The sequence below is a fragment of the Spinacia oleracea genome, chromosome 5 (assembly GCF_020520425.1).
Source record: "Spinacia oleracea cultivar Varoflay chromosome 5, BTI_SOV_V1, whole genome shotgun sequence".
Classification (NCBI taxonomy): domain Eukaryota; kingdom Viridiplantae; phylum Streptophyta; class Magnoliopsida; order Caryophyllales; family Amaranthaceae; genus Spinacia; species Spinacia oleracea.
Window position 1 is genome coordinate 51,700,944 of NC_079491.1, and position 15,584 is coordinate 51,716,527.

The 15,584-nt window shown below is 33.6% G+C and overlaps 1 protein-coding gene across 1 annotated transcript in view; it reads right to left on the minus strand.

Moving 5' to 3' along the window:
- Positions 1-15,584, minus strand: part of LOC130462092 (protein DETOXIFICATION 45, chloroplastic-like) — a 97,476-nt gene that overhangs the window by 66,232 nt on the left and 15,660 nt on the right. The window lies entirely within an intron of this gene.

A 15,584-nucleotide genomic window follows, 5' to 3' on the forward strand; every position in this document is an offset into this window, starting at 1 on the left:
AACGATTAATTTTTATACATTATTAATGATTTTGAAGATTTTTTTATTAAAATGAAAAAAAATTATCAATAAAAAATAGATAACTTTTTACATATATAAGGGTAACTTTTATGTATTTTTAGTCAACTTTTAATTCGGTGTACAATTTTTGTTGTACACCCCTTGTAAATAAGAGTTTGTGCATCCCTCATTTGATTTACAACAAAAATCGTAGGTGCGTATTGATTTTGATGCATGGGGTAACACGTTCCCATTTTAGTTCTCAATCAGCTGGACATGGTATTCCAATTGATTTGTCGATACATGATATTACCTTCGTTTCATAAAAATCTTTACGGTTACAATTTACACAAATATTAAGACAAAAATGGAAAAGTTGATTGAATATAATAAAATATGAATAAAATAAGAGAAATGTGTGAAAAGATGGGTGAGTGTAAGAAAAAAATGAATAAAGTAAGAGAAAGTAAGTGGAAAATTGTAAATGCTAATTTTGAAGCCAGTGCGATGCACGTATGTGTCAATTTTATTTTGATTTTAATAATGCGGTGCATCTGTCTTATTCTATCATCATTTATAAATTAGGTGTTTTTGAAATGAAATATTGTCTTCGATTTTCTTTTATTCCTTATGTTTATTCCGCATTTCACGAGGGTGATACAAGACGTAAAGAATAAAAAGGAAAGAAGTAAGGACTTCGTAATAAAGCCTAATTACACGGTTACCCCGATATGTTTATACTCCGTATCAAGACCAATTGATTGTTGGTTCAGTGGTGATTGAGGCTGAACTTGGTAGGGAGGACCCGTGTTCGATCCCCCGCAACAACAATTGGGAGGGGAATGGAACCTATCCACTCAGAACTCGCCCCGAATCCGGATTATGCCTAAGGGTGAACTGGATGATACACCAAAAAAAAAAAAAAAATACTCCGTATCAAGAGTAATACGGAGTGGTATTCACGCCAAATTACGGAGTATACTTAAATTTGGTTTGTGGGCCAAAGATGTCAAAGTATTTTGTTTTTATTTTCTTTGCTAAAGTCTAATTAGTCATACATTCACATGGATTTGTCAATTTTGTCACTGGACTGAGTTTAGATGCTTCGTACGCTCATTAATTTTGTAAGTACTTTGGAGGGAAGTAATAAGAAAATAAATGCAAAGCAACAAAACAATTTAAAACTATTAAAGTCAAAATTAACTAAGTGGTTTAAAGGTGGTCAATAAAATATTACAACCAATTAATCCCCATAAAATAAATAACAAAATCCAACTTAAACTGGAATAGAAATTGTCCCTTGACTAGGTGATTATTCTAAGCGTCTCCTCACTCGATGCCAAGTACCTTTACCAACCTGCGAAATAAATAGAAAAGAGACAAGAGAGACGAACTCCCAAAAATCAGATAAACTGATTAATTCCAACTCCATCCCGTAAAATAAATAATTTTGATTTTGAAAACGTTTTGAGTATATACAATAAGTAGGGTCGCGCGTAACCCTTTGAAATGGCCAAAGTAAGACGAGTACAGAATGTCCCTAGTGTGCACACCCCTCACTAATTGACTATGGGTCTCCGCGACCGCGCACCAATAGAATTAGGAGGAAGACTAAGCAGAAAGTTTAATACAGAATAATAGAAACCTACTAGAAGCCTGTCGGGTCTCCACTAAAGTGCACCGATAGAACAACATCTAGAAGGGCAACATGTTCCTAACCCTTATGAGCTTTTCCCTCGAAGATTACACTTTAAGCAATTAGTATTTTAGTAAGGTATGATCATATAGTACAAATATTCACACAACCCAAAATGGTAATTACGCAAATTGTGCATCATTAATTAAATCACTAGTCTATTGTTGCATGCAACTCAATTCACGACGATATATAATCTGCAATCCGTAACCATTGTTAACCGTATCCAACTAGTGAGTCCACACTAATAGGTTTCATCTCCCACTTTGTAAAACACTAGTCTCATATGCACGCGATGCGTGCGAGATTATATAAAACCGTAGTATTACAATTAATCATCACAAATATGTAGTAGGCAAGAAAAAAAATGTTCGCAAAGTTCATCTAAAGAAAAATTAATCGTCCCTATTTAAAAAATTCTAAATAGTAACACAATTTATTCATACGCTTACATGATTAAATCAAAATCTTAGTACCAAAGTAACTAAACATATTTCCTCTTTACGATCTTTTATTATACAAACTACGAAATCCAACTAAATCTCTAGGTTGAGTATCTTGATAGCACAATCTACTTGGCTTGAAATACCTGCATCGCCAAAAGAAATCAAAGATAAAAGATCTCTATTATATCCTTTGTAGGCTTACTAAGTCATATAGTAAGTGATAAGATAGAATATCGTATGCGATAAAGTTATGGTAGCTGCCTACAAAGTTATGGTAGAATATCGTATGCGATAAAGTTTCAAACATTGACATATGAACTACAATAACAAACCCATGTCGGTTGTGATGCAGGGATCTTCTGTGCAATCCAATCCAATCAGTCACGATAAGGAGTCCACCACAGATTAAGAAATTATTTTCAGAACAGATTTGGCATTTTCCAGATCTGGTACAGTAATTCCTTCAAAGAAATTATACTTGTATATACCAAACTATACAATCCAATCAAGAATATTGTGTCATGTACTAACTACAGACTCCGGCCTCTGTTACAATTGAATACGATAGACATGTATCCAAGACATAGCAATAAATCAAGCTAAAAGCATCCAGTTGCCATACCAAAAACGCAAAAACCACTACAATGCATTATTATGCTCAGCAAAATACATAGAATTCCCCGTGCAAACACAGTTCAACCCCCATGAAAAAGATAAGTCCCTCTAGGATTAAACGTGAGAATGTTACTGGGTAAACTCTACTAAAACATACTCCTCTCACTCTAGATGTTCTTGATTTTGAGATCCACATATATCGAACTGACCAAGCAAATGCTACTCCAACTCATCCCAAATTGATCTTAACTGAAAAGTCAAAAGCTCAAGTTCATAAACTTTGGTCAGTATCAATCAAAACACTTTGTTGACTGAAAATGTACTATAAGTCTATAACAGTTATTGGATTCATCTTCACAATTGTTTCTGCAGATAAATTGTACTTTTATCTATTACATTATTCCTAGCTATGCCTTTAGATATTTAAGGTACAAAGGGTAAAATTTGAACTAAAAGACCCCAAAAACTCAATATAATGTCATTATGGATTAGAGAGTACTAAAGCTTGGCACAATGGCACCTAAACACAAAATGAAGGGCAACTACACAACCAAGTTTATTATTATAGGCTTATGGCTGTGTGCTTTTCTTCTGCGATACTTTAGATGCTTTCTGCTTGACCTAGAGGCTAGAGTGCCTATGCCAAGCCAATTAGACGTACAGAAGAGAAATGAGAACTGCAAATTTTCTAGACCAAAAAAGATGCAAATATTGAAGAAACTTCAAGCAGCTACCATAAGTCACTCTTTTAATACTAAGTCATAAGATAGAATATCGTATGCGATAAAGTTATGTTATATATCCACTATATGATTCATATGAATATAAAGGTAGAAGTCTATATGACTTAGTAGGCCTACAAAGGATATGATATACAAAATTAAAACATAAATTAGGAACAATCAATTACATAACAAAAACAATAATTAAAAAATTATAATTAGAGGAACCCATCTGTAATCAACATTCCATAGAAAATCTCTAAAAATCTAAAAGTATTTGCAAACTATAAATCAAGAACTTATGAAGCTGAGAGCAGAGGAGAAAGATTGAGAAGCCTGCCAAAAAAACAGGAAAGGTAAATTTTATCAGACGTTTCCTTGCCCTTTGATTGGTAGACAATGCGAGAGAGAATAAGCAGAAATACTAATTCAATGCCCTGAAAGGAGATCAATTCTGACACAATTTCCATGTAATCCAAATTTAACCTAATTCAATCGAAAATGTCTTATTTTTCCAGCCATCAGACACCGAAACAGAAATCAAAATTTCAACCAGTTAATCGCAAATTGAATCAAATGCAAATTCACCAAATTAACAACACCGATATCACCAATCAATCAACATTCAAAAAATTCAAATGTGCAACTTTTTAACCTTTTTTTCAAATTTCAGAAATTCCAAAATGCAAAAAAACTGACCTTTTCCAGCCTTGGAAGATTAAGGACCCAGGCAACTCCGTGAGAGGAACATCGTATCTTTCGGTGTTGGATCGTAATCAAATACGGACGGGTCTTCTTTTAACGCTTTCTTGTACTGATCCTTAACCTACAAACAAATGAGACACTTTTCACCATTAAATTCCCACTCCTAAATTCTAATGGCAGAAGTAATCAACAGCTTGACAGATTTTAATTCTTTTCCTTAATTATAATCAAAACCTGTCATACTAATTTCAATCCTGAACAAATTCTATCATATTCAAATGCCTTTTCAGCACCCAGTTTAAGCTGTACAGTTTCAACAAACCCACAAACCTTCATTCCATTTTCAGCACCAATCATCAAGTACATCACACGATTCAGAAGTACACTAATTAAGAAAATTCAACTATAATTGCAACTAATTAATAATTTGAATTTCAAAGTCCAAACTTCCCATGTATGAAACCAATTACCGTTTTTAGAATAAAAATTAATCAAATATTACCTCAATCTCCTTCCTAAGATTGTGAAGATCTTAATCACCCTTCCCATGCTTCATTATAAAATTCATAGCAACAGTCTGCAGTTTTACAAACCCAAATCACTAAATAATCCGCCGGAAAATTATGTAAACCCTAAAATCAAACAATAAATAAAATAATTAATTAACTTGGCGGACAACCCTAAAATCAAATTAACCTGGCGGAAAACCCTAAAATCAAATTAAATCCCTAAATTTCACACTTAAAATTTCAAATGGAAAACCAGGTCTTAAATTTCGATATAGAATTAGTACCTGAGACCACAATCTCCGACGACACCATTGAAATCGACGAAAACGACCTCCCAGAAACCCCATTTCCTCTATTCTTCGCCATTGAAGGCGAATTGGTAGAGCTTGAAACCTACGACGATATGGAGTTTGAGTATGAGGAAGCAGCACCCGAGTCAATCCCAGTTGCGGGAGAGATGGAGGGGAGAAATCGCAGGAGACGGCGAGAATGTCTAACCCTAGGAATGGGTCAGTGAGGGAAAAGGGAGGAGAGAGAAAGTGAGAGGGGAAGACTGAAGAGAGTGCATAAACAACGAAACAAAAGGAGAGATATGTGAGGGTATAACGGACTTTTCAAAAGGGGACACGAAAAGTTATTTTACCAAAAAGACCTCAGCTGTTCCTTTATATAATAGAGATATACCCAGTACTAGAGTTTTTAAAATAATGCTAGCAGTACAATGATACATTCACACAATAATACTTATTATACATGCATACCCAAAACTCAAATCACATACGTAGTATTTTATATACACATCACTTAATCTCCATAGCACATAATAACACATAGATATGTCCAAAATATTTTTATCAACGGGACCTAAAGATGATGGACATTAAAAGTTACCTTGAATGCGTGTAATTCTCAAGGTACGAGATCTCCGAAAGAGTCACCTAGTAGTCCCCTTCTACAATTAAATAACAAGAAGCCTAATCAGAAAAGTAATAGACTTTAGAAATACAACCTAAGTTAGCACGTTCGCGAATTAGTATTTTCATGAAGTCGCTCCGAAACCCGCCTACTGCCATACCCAATAAAAAAGTAATAAAATTATCGATCTTAGTTTTGGATAATAAATTATTTAAAACCAAATTAAGTAATCATTAAGAAAATAATCAAATTTGTATTTGTAATTGCTACTGCAAGTTGGAACGACAAAACAAAGGTCCAAAGTTTTCATTTAGTTAATCCCAAATTCTTATATGAGACTGTCCTTACCATCAACTGATGGTGAGACCAGTTCACACTTGCGAATTTAGGTATGTTACTTCTATAGGTTGGACATGTTACTTTTTTTTATAATTTTAGAGGAGATACTTTTTTAGTTTAGGTATGTTACTTCTATAGTTTATACATGTTACTTTTCTTATACGGTGTAGCTTTAGGGGAGATACCTTCTTAGTTTAGGTATGTTACTTCTATTGTTTAAACATGTTACATTTTTTTTTTTTTTATAATTTTAGAGGAAGTACTTTTTTTAGTTTAAGTATGTTACTACTTGTTTTATACGGAGTAGTTTTAGGGGAGATACCTTCTTAGTTTAGGTATGTTACTTCTATAGTTTAGACATGTTACTTTTTTTTTTTAATTTTAGATGAGTTACTTTTTTAGTTTAGGTATGTTACTTCTATAGTTTAGACATGTTACTTTTTTAGGAGGTACTTTTTTAGTTTAGGTATGTTACTTCTATAGTTTAAATCGGTTACTTTTTTTTATAGTTTTAGGGGAGGTACGCTATTGGTTACTTGATGGTGTGACTGGTCTCACAGGAGACGCGCTGTTCATTAATTTTATAAAGCAAGGTATAATACGGAAAAAGTTTAGCCTAATAGAACTTGAAGGTTAATTTACTGATTGATGAAAAAGATAGTCAGCGAATAAGGGAAGTAATTAAAGCTACTTTTTTTTTATATATTTTTTTTTTTTTTTATAAATCATTGAACTCTTGCTACACTACTTATACGAAATTGTTCAACAAGAAAACAAATTGAAGGTATTATACATTACCTGTCGAGAAGGTATTGATGATGATAATAATATGGTGATGACGACAGAGGTGCAAGATGGCAAGAGTTTATTATAGTAGGGAATTTTTTTGTAGGTTTGTGAATATATATAACCTAGGGTAATAGGGTTTAGCAAGGAGACTAATCTAATATATATATATAAAGGGGAGTTTTTTGGAGAGCATTCGGAACGCCACGTAGGAATGTCCAGTCACAAAATCATTATTAATATATTTTAATTAATTAAAAAAAATAGATAAATTAAAACAAAATCATTATTAATATATTTTAATTAATTAAAAAAAAGGATAAATTAAAATTTCCATTGGATCAAAGTTTCCGTTGGAATGTTAGGTATCAAAATCTTACTTTATGTTAAGAATCCTAACACCATAAGAGTGCTAACACCTAAAAATTTCGTTAGAATGTTATTTACATTTACATTAGAATTTTATTTACATTATAATTCTACTTGGATTAAAATATAATCATTTTTAATATATTTTAATTAATTAAAAAAAAAAGATAGATACATAATATGATAAAGATAGATTCCAACAAAAAATTATCTTACTTTTCTTTTACCTTTTTGTATATATATACATATAAGCTCATGGCTACCAAAAATCCTACTTCAACAATCCACAAAAACTCACGGTTGATGGTATAATTTTAGTTAATTAGGTCCGTGTAGCCGTAATTAATATACGAGCACACAATTATATACTGAGTATTTTCGTTATTATATAATGGTATACGAAGTAGTTTGCATGGTTCAAAGGAACCTTCATGTGTTTGAAGCTTTCATCTTAATAGCCTTCACAATTTTAGTTGAAGTTGCGTTATAAATGCCGTGACTTGAATTAGAGTTTATATGAAGTATAATCCTAAAACTGTGCTGATGATTAATAAAAGTAAATTGGTTCTCTCCTTAATTGCTTGCATTTCCTTTTCCTTTAAAATACTATAGAATTCCCTTAGCCTTAATTAAGGAGGAAGACTTTGGCCAAACTCCTCAATTGTTTCATTTTTTCAATTCTCCTCCTACCTTCTCAGATCCCTCTTATTCTTTAGATGTTTAGATATCTAGATATTTCCTTTTTTAAGCAAGTCCATTATGTTGGAGATAAACAATTTGTATTTGTTTAAGCACTGTAAAGAGAGAACAAAAACAGATTCAAGATCATGTGCTGCATATATAAACTAATGCTGCAACAATAGGTTTTCCGTATATAAGATGTACACTACAAAAGCAAGGTGAACTCTACCCTAATATCACACATAAAACCGTTAATCACAACCGTGAGAGGTGATGGATGAAAAGAGGTAAACAAGTAAACCAATACGTAAACACAATTTAATTTTAGCCTAAACGGTAACAACTTTAATTGATATAGTTTAGGCTACACTTTAAGCTATTAACAACGTTGTTTTTAATAGTTGGCTCCAACATATTATACTAAACCAAAATAATGGTCAGCCTGAACATAAACGAATCTAAATTTGGGGTCTTATACTGAAACAATAGACGAACTATTAAAATAATGCATGGTGTGATAGCTTCTAATTAATTTTTAATAAGTATTCACTTCTCTAATGTATAGTGTGATTATGATCCAACTTTTTTTCCCAGTTTGGATTGCGTTTTTCAGTTGGAATTTGAGTCAGATAATGCTAATACTTTTTTAAGGAGTCTATAATTAACATAGCATCATTATTATCTTTAAAATATTCCATATGAAAAATGTTCTAATGAAAATTTATCATATTCTATCTCTTCCATGCTTTATATTCTATATATGTTACCCATAATGATAAGATAAATATTATAAAAGATGATAACTAAAATAGCATTCTAATTATCTTTAAAATACCCCATACGAATAAAATATCCTAACGAAAATTTATCATATTCTATCTCTTCCATGTTTTGTACTACGTGTAAATTATCCATAGTGATAAGATAAATATTTGAAAAGATGATAACAAACAAAATGATAGTAGATTTTCAACGTAAATTTATCCTACGTACTTCTACTTTTTAACATAATAGAGTTTTACTTACATTAAGCCTTTGATATTCGTAACATAGAGTGTAACCCGTGATTTAAACCCCTACAAGACTACAACTCTTCAAGTGCTAGATGCGAATAATTAATTCAAATGACAATTACTAATACATTATTATAGTCGTATACAGTATTTAAGCACGACATTACCAAGAAAACAATAACTAATGTTTCAAAGCTGGTAACAAGTAGGTAATGACAATTACTTTACTAATACATTATTATAAAAGTGCGATAACATACACATGATATACGATTAACTTCTATTTTTAGATAATTATCAAGCATGTAATAGAGTTTTATTTATATTAAACGTTTGATATTTGGATCAATTCATATCATAAATTTTAATTATGATAATTATTATTAAGTATTTAATAGAGTTCTATAGCATCACATGAATAACTAACTCGAGTTTTCCCATTATTGAACTAACCATTTTATAAACTCGGTTTTTCTATGAGACTCTTATGCATAAACATTTTCAATGTTAAGAAAATATTTATATTCTAACTTGAATAGGGATCTATTTTAACTTTCTATTATATGTGTAATTTATAAAACACCTATTTATATATGATAACACATGTTGTAATGATTTGGCGGGTTTATTTAGAAAAATGATCTAGGAAATTCTTTAAATTGTTTTTTAACAAATAATCAGACATTACAGTTTCTATTTTTCATGTTTGCCAATACGTATTTTGTATCACTTTAATCTCTAATAATACATTAGACAAAATAATAACATTGATATTCTTAATGTACCCATAAAAATGGATCAAACAAGACCCTACATGAATATGTTTTTTCTTAAGTATTGGAAAGAGTTTAGTAGATTCTCTTCAATTATGAATACCGTTAAAATTCGAAAGTGTAACATTAGAGGCAAAGGGAGTAGTTGTTTTAGTTTGTTATTTATCCATAGTAATAACTAATAAGAGTTAAAAAAAATAAAAGTACAAATTGGATCTCACAATTAAAATAAAATAAAATAAATGATTAACGTAATTCTTGATCACAATAGTAAGTGAGTATAGTTCTAAGAACGATTAACAAATCATATTTAAAAAAAACCGTGCATCGCACGGGCTTAAATCTAGTTTCAGATATTTTGTAAACTAAATCAGAAAATGTACTTGTAGTTTCTTTTGGTTAAAACTCTTTAAAACTTTATTTTAATTGTAAAATTATATATATTAAAATACCAAGATAGTTCATTATAAAATACCTGAAAATTCGGGGTATTACAGAAATAATACAACGTATATAAGTAAAAGAAACACCAATACTGATGGGTAGACATTGATGATGATTTTAGGTGCATAATTTGGAACAAAAACATATAAAAGGGAGAAGTATGCATTACTATGAAAGTGGTCTAAAAACTGAAATGTTAGAAACTTAAATATATACAATGAGATTTTATCAACATCTGCAACAACTATGACAACCGTATTACGAAAATTTTGTACCATTATCTTATTGTAATGAACAACACGATATAGATCCTTATTAGGGATAACCAAAAAAAAAACATCTTATTGTCTAGACGTGCCCTTCAGTTAGTCTTGCCGTCTTGGATGACAGTGCTGGATAATTTTCCTTTGATTGAAGCATGTACATGATAGGTTATGATACATATGAATAAACATAAATCATGCGGAAAAACAATAAAGCCAGGAAACATATTATTAACACACAATCATTTAGCATAATTCAGATGCATACACTTTGTAGCGTGCCCCCCCTAGCTGCGCCCGAACCGAAGAAGAACAAGTCTTTAGGACTCCAAGTGTCGTCCCTCCGTAGATAGTCCACAGCACGTCCGGATCCGCCTTAAGCTTGACCAACTAGAATAGCCCTTAAGGTTACTTAGGATTTTCGGCTATTTTGGGTTGCAAGTGTTTGGCTGATTTTTGCTTAAAAATCTTACTTTTGAATACTTCAAAATCGTCTATCAAATATGTGACCCTAGGCCCTTATTTATAGAGTTTATGGAAAGGAATTATAATCCTACTAGGATGTGGATTTATTAATTAGAATCCTATTAGAACTCTAAATAATAAATTTAATCTTTTAGGATTAGGATTTAATCAATGCACGAATTCCGATAGGATTAGGATTCGTTATGAACACGAACGTGCACGACCACGAGCATCGTACAAACCCGCGCAGGTCTTACGGCCCACACGAGCAGGCGCTGCTCGCAGCCCACGAGCATCAGCCCCCGCGCGCCCCATGGCCTTGCTGGGCCTGGCGAGGCTCTGGCAGCTTCGTGTTGGGCGCTTGGCTTGTTGGGCGCGGGCCTGGCTTCGTGCTGGGCCTTCGTCTAGCAAGCCTCGTCCGATGTTAATTCGTACGATGCGCTTCCGATTAAATTCCCAATTCCGGAATTCATTTCCGATACGAACAATATTTAATATTTCCGATTCCGGAATTAATTTCCGTTTCGAACAAATATTTAATATTTTCGTTTCCGGAATTATTTTCCGATTCCGATAATATTTCCGATTCTGACAATATTTCCGTTTCCGGCAATATTTCCGATTCCGGCAATATTTCCATTTCCATTAATATTTTCCGATACGTACCATGTTTCCGTTTCCGGCAACATCTACGACTTGGATAATATTTATATTTCCGATACGATCCATATTTCCGTTTCCGGCACTATCATCGTTTCCGGAGTATTCATTTCTTGCTTTGTGACGATCTCAGCTCCCACTGAAACCAAGATCCGTCGATTCCGAATATCTATAGATGGAGTATTTAATGCCATTAAATACTTGATCCGTTTACGTACTATTTGTGTGACCCTACGGGTTCAGTCAAGAGTAAGTTGTGGATTAATATTATTAATTCCACTTGAACTGAAGCGGCCTCTAGCTAGGCATTCAGCTCACTTGATCTCACTGAATTATTAACTTGTTAATTAATACTGAACCGCATTTATTAGACTTAACATTATATGCATACTTGGACCAAGGGCATTATTTCCTTCAGTCTCCCACTTGTCCTTAGGGACAAGTGTGCATTTCCTAATTCCTTTGTCGCTCGATGCTTGCTCTTGAACATAAGGTAAGAGTTGTCATCCTTATTATGTCCAGAGGTGTTTCTCGGTTTCAGAGTTCAACTAATCAAATAAACAGATAATCATAACCTATGATTCATCCGAGCACGACCATGCATTTTACAGTTTCTAGCTCTCCGAGTAACCTTGTACAACTTTTAAGCATCTCATCCCGATTTATGGGAGGACAATCCCAATCTTGCGATCTTGAGATTAGACTTCGTTTGATAGGTGATTACCTGAGCGTTGCCTTTATAGCCTCCTTTTACGGTGCGACGGTTGGTCAACGACAAAGTAACCAGTTCTCAAACAAGTAATCTCAAATCACTCAGGTATTGAGGATTTAGTGTCTAATAATTTTAATGAAATTTACTTATGACAGATTTTCATCTCTTACAGTAAAGTTTCATAGGTCTGTCCGATACTAGTCTTCCCAAAGTAAGTATCTATGCAAATGATTACGACATTGCCATGTCCACATAGTTCAAGAAACAGAACTACTAGTCATCTTGCATTCTAGTCGTCTAACGTTTTCTATGCGTCCATCTTTATAGAAAACTCCGACCAGGGACCATTTTCAACTTTTGACATTCAAGTTCACTTGATAGACATTTCTTAGTCACAGGACTGGTCCTGACAGTCTATCTTGAATATATCGTCAAATTGAAGGGACTCATCATTTAATAAACCACAAATTAAATGGAAAAATGAATTCTATTCATTTATTGTGAATGATTAACCAATAATGTTTTACAAAGTATTAAACTCTAAAACTTTAAAACATCAATCAAGGACATCAAAGCCATTCTCCAATATGCTTGATTCCCATAGCTGCTGTAACACCCTAATAATTCATTGCTTTTATAAAACCATTTTCCAACTTAAAATAAAGGAATTACTAAAGCATTACCGCCACCGTGATAACGGTTAAGGCTATTACCAGAATTACGCAGCGGAATTAAATGTCAAGTAACTTTAAAAAACCATAATTAATAAAATATCGAGGCCTCCTACAATTTGGAACCATAATGGCCCAAAACCCAAAGTATAAATAATTCAAACATAATTAAATATTAAATAAAATAGTTTCAAAGAACGAAAACATGTAACTCTCTCAATCATCCCAAGCCACATGATTTCGATCGTACTTGATCTACTAACTTGCTATATTATTCTACTCCCCAACAATGCAAGTGCAAATGATGGATCATCATAGGGTCATTAAGGCAAAGGCCATGACCGGAAACACACAAAGCACGTAGTCAACAAAAGCTGAGTACTTACAAGCATAGAGTAATGAAACTAAAGCATGCATCACTCACTAAATACTAATCAACATGCAAAAGCCATATAATAACAAATCAAACAATCATGAGATACAAGACTCGACTCTTGACTCACAATTTAATTAGAATAAGCTTCGAACGGGCCAAAAGAATAATCCACAAAGGGAAAAAGGTGATGGGAGCCAACCAAACACCAAATATAATAATAATAATAAAACCGGGCCATACCGAGTGTCGGGCCATACCGACGGAATTCCTGCGCATAATATAAATGAAACAACGTCTTGTATCATTAGTAGGAGTACGAGCTTTCCGGCAAGACTCCCCCCATTGTTCATACTCAAGGTATATACGTTCCAAGAGTTTTGAAGCTTGTTCTGGTTGCACTTTACGTTTATTAATATTTTATTAAAGGCGAACTCAAGACTCGACAACATGCATACATACAATTAATAAACGACAACCGAAACAATCTTATTTTAATGCTTTAAGACTTGTGATCAACCAAGCAAGACACTTGTGATATTACTACCATGTTCCTCCTCACCAAAGTGAGACTCCACATCATGCATATTAACATGAGGGTTGTGCCCTTGCACGACAAATCCTAATTCATTTCATACATAATATTCCCAACTGAACCCTACATGTGCGGTGGCTTACGTGAGCTAACCCTTCACATGTGGTAAAATAAATAGTACAACTAGGTACAAATAAATGGCTCAAAGTATGCTAGACATCCCGTACAATAGCATACAAATAATTAATCCATCCCTTGCATATGAATTGAACCATACATGCATAAATATTGAACAACATGATTGACAATGAAATCCATACTCATCATAATTTTGAACATGCTTGTTCAACAATTAATTCAATAAATCCAACATCACAAAACACATGCTCGTTCACCAAAGTAAACATGATTTCACATAATGTAATTCACATCATCAACAATCATGTAATGTCATTGACAAAAAGGTGTGGTCGCCTTAGACTTGTACGTACCTTGAATACCTAAGCGTAGGGGCCACTTTGTAATAACGAGCACTCAACTAGAAATCACCTCCTATCATCAAAATAATGAAACTTAAATTATTTCCATGTTCATTAAATTTCCAGCAACTTTATAAAAATTAAAACCTCCTTTAGACTTTAGAATTCAATCGTTTTTCAATAATAAAATCGTCTCAATTTGCAAAATCAATCCCTAGTACGAAAACATACTTTTTCCGCATTTAAAATCAATAAATATCAACACTTTAAACCTTTATTTAAATCTGAAAATATAATTTATTATCATAATTAAAATCATCACCTAATTATGCTAATCAATTGACTCATTAGGTCTAGGTTAAAACCCTAACTTGAAAATCCCAATAACACTAGTTTAGTATCATAAAAATCCATGCTTTATTAAATAAACAAATCTGAAAATTCATCCTTTAATAATTAAAACAAACCTAATGAATCACAACACACAAATCCTCAAACCACGGTATTCATACTGGTTCCCAGCATTTTAATTACTCAAAACAATATTAATATAATAATTTAAAATACGGAATTTAAATAGAATAGGTAAGGAAGAAGAGAATTATACCAATCCGGCCTATAGCACGGAACAACCACGAATTAATTGTGATTGGGCGAAAAAGAAATCGAATACGAACACACACACACACAAACGTGCGTGTGCGCAGCAAGGGCGACGAGCGCGAGCGAGGAGAGGGGGCGCGCGCACGACAAGGCGGCGAACAAAGGGGGCAGGGCAGCGCGCGCGGGGTGGCGCAGCGTGCGAGCGAGAGAGGCGAGCAAGGTGTGCGATGAGAACACGAGCAAGGGGACGAGCAAGGTGTGCGCTGGGCACACGAGCAACAACTACGAGGGACAGCAGCAGCGCAGGGCACGAGTGCTCGCTGCGGGCTGCGGGCGAGAGAAAAGAGGGACGCGAGGGGTGTGGGCGAGAGACAAGCACGAGGGTACGAGGCCGAGGACGTGCAGCACGAGGGCACAAGGCCGTGCGGTGCAGCACGAGTGGGCGTGAGGCCGAGTGGGCGTGAGGCCGAGCAAAGAGAAGAGATAGGGAGTTGGAGTGAGGGGCAAGAAATCAAAAAGGGGCTTTATGAAATTTTAGGGGTTTATTTAATGATGGGGAGTCCTATTTATAGGCTCCCTAATCCCTTGATGGGCTAGGCTTAGGATATTTGAGTTGGGCTTAGGAATTAAATGAATTGGGCTAGCTTAGGATTTAAATTAAACTATTTGGATTGGGCTCGATAAATAAAACGAACTGGACTTTTTATTTAAAACCCGAAGCTTTAAAAATCATTTGCAACTCATTTAATTTCCCGACTCAAGAATTAAATTCGTTTCGTTATTAATTAAAATAATAAATATTCTAATTAA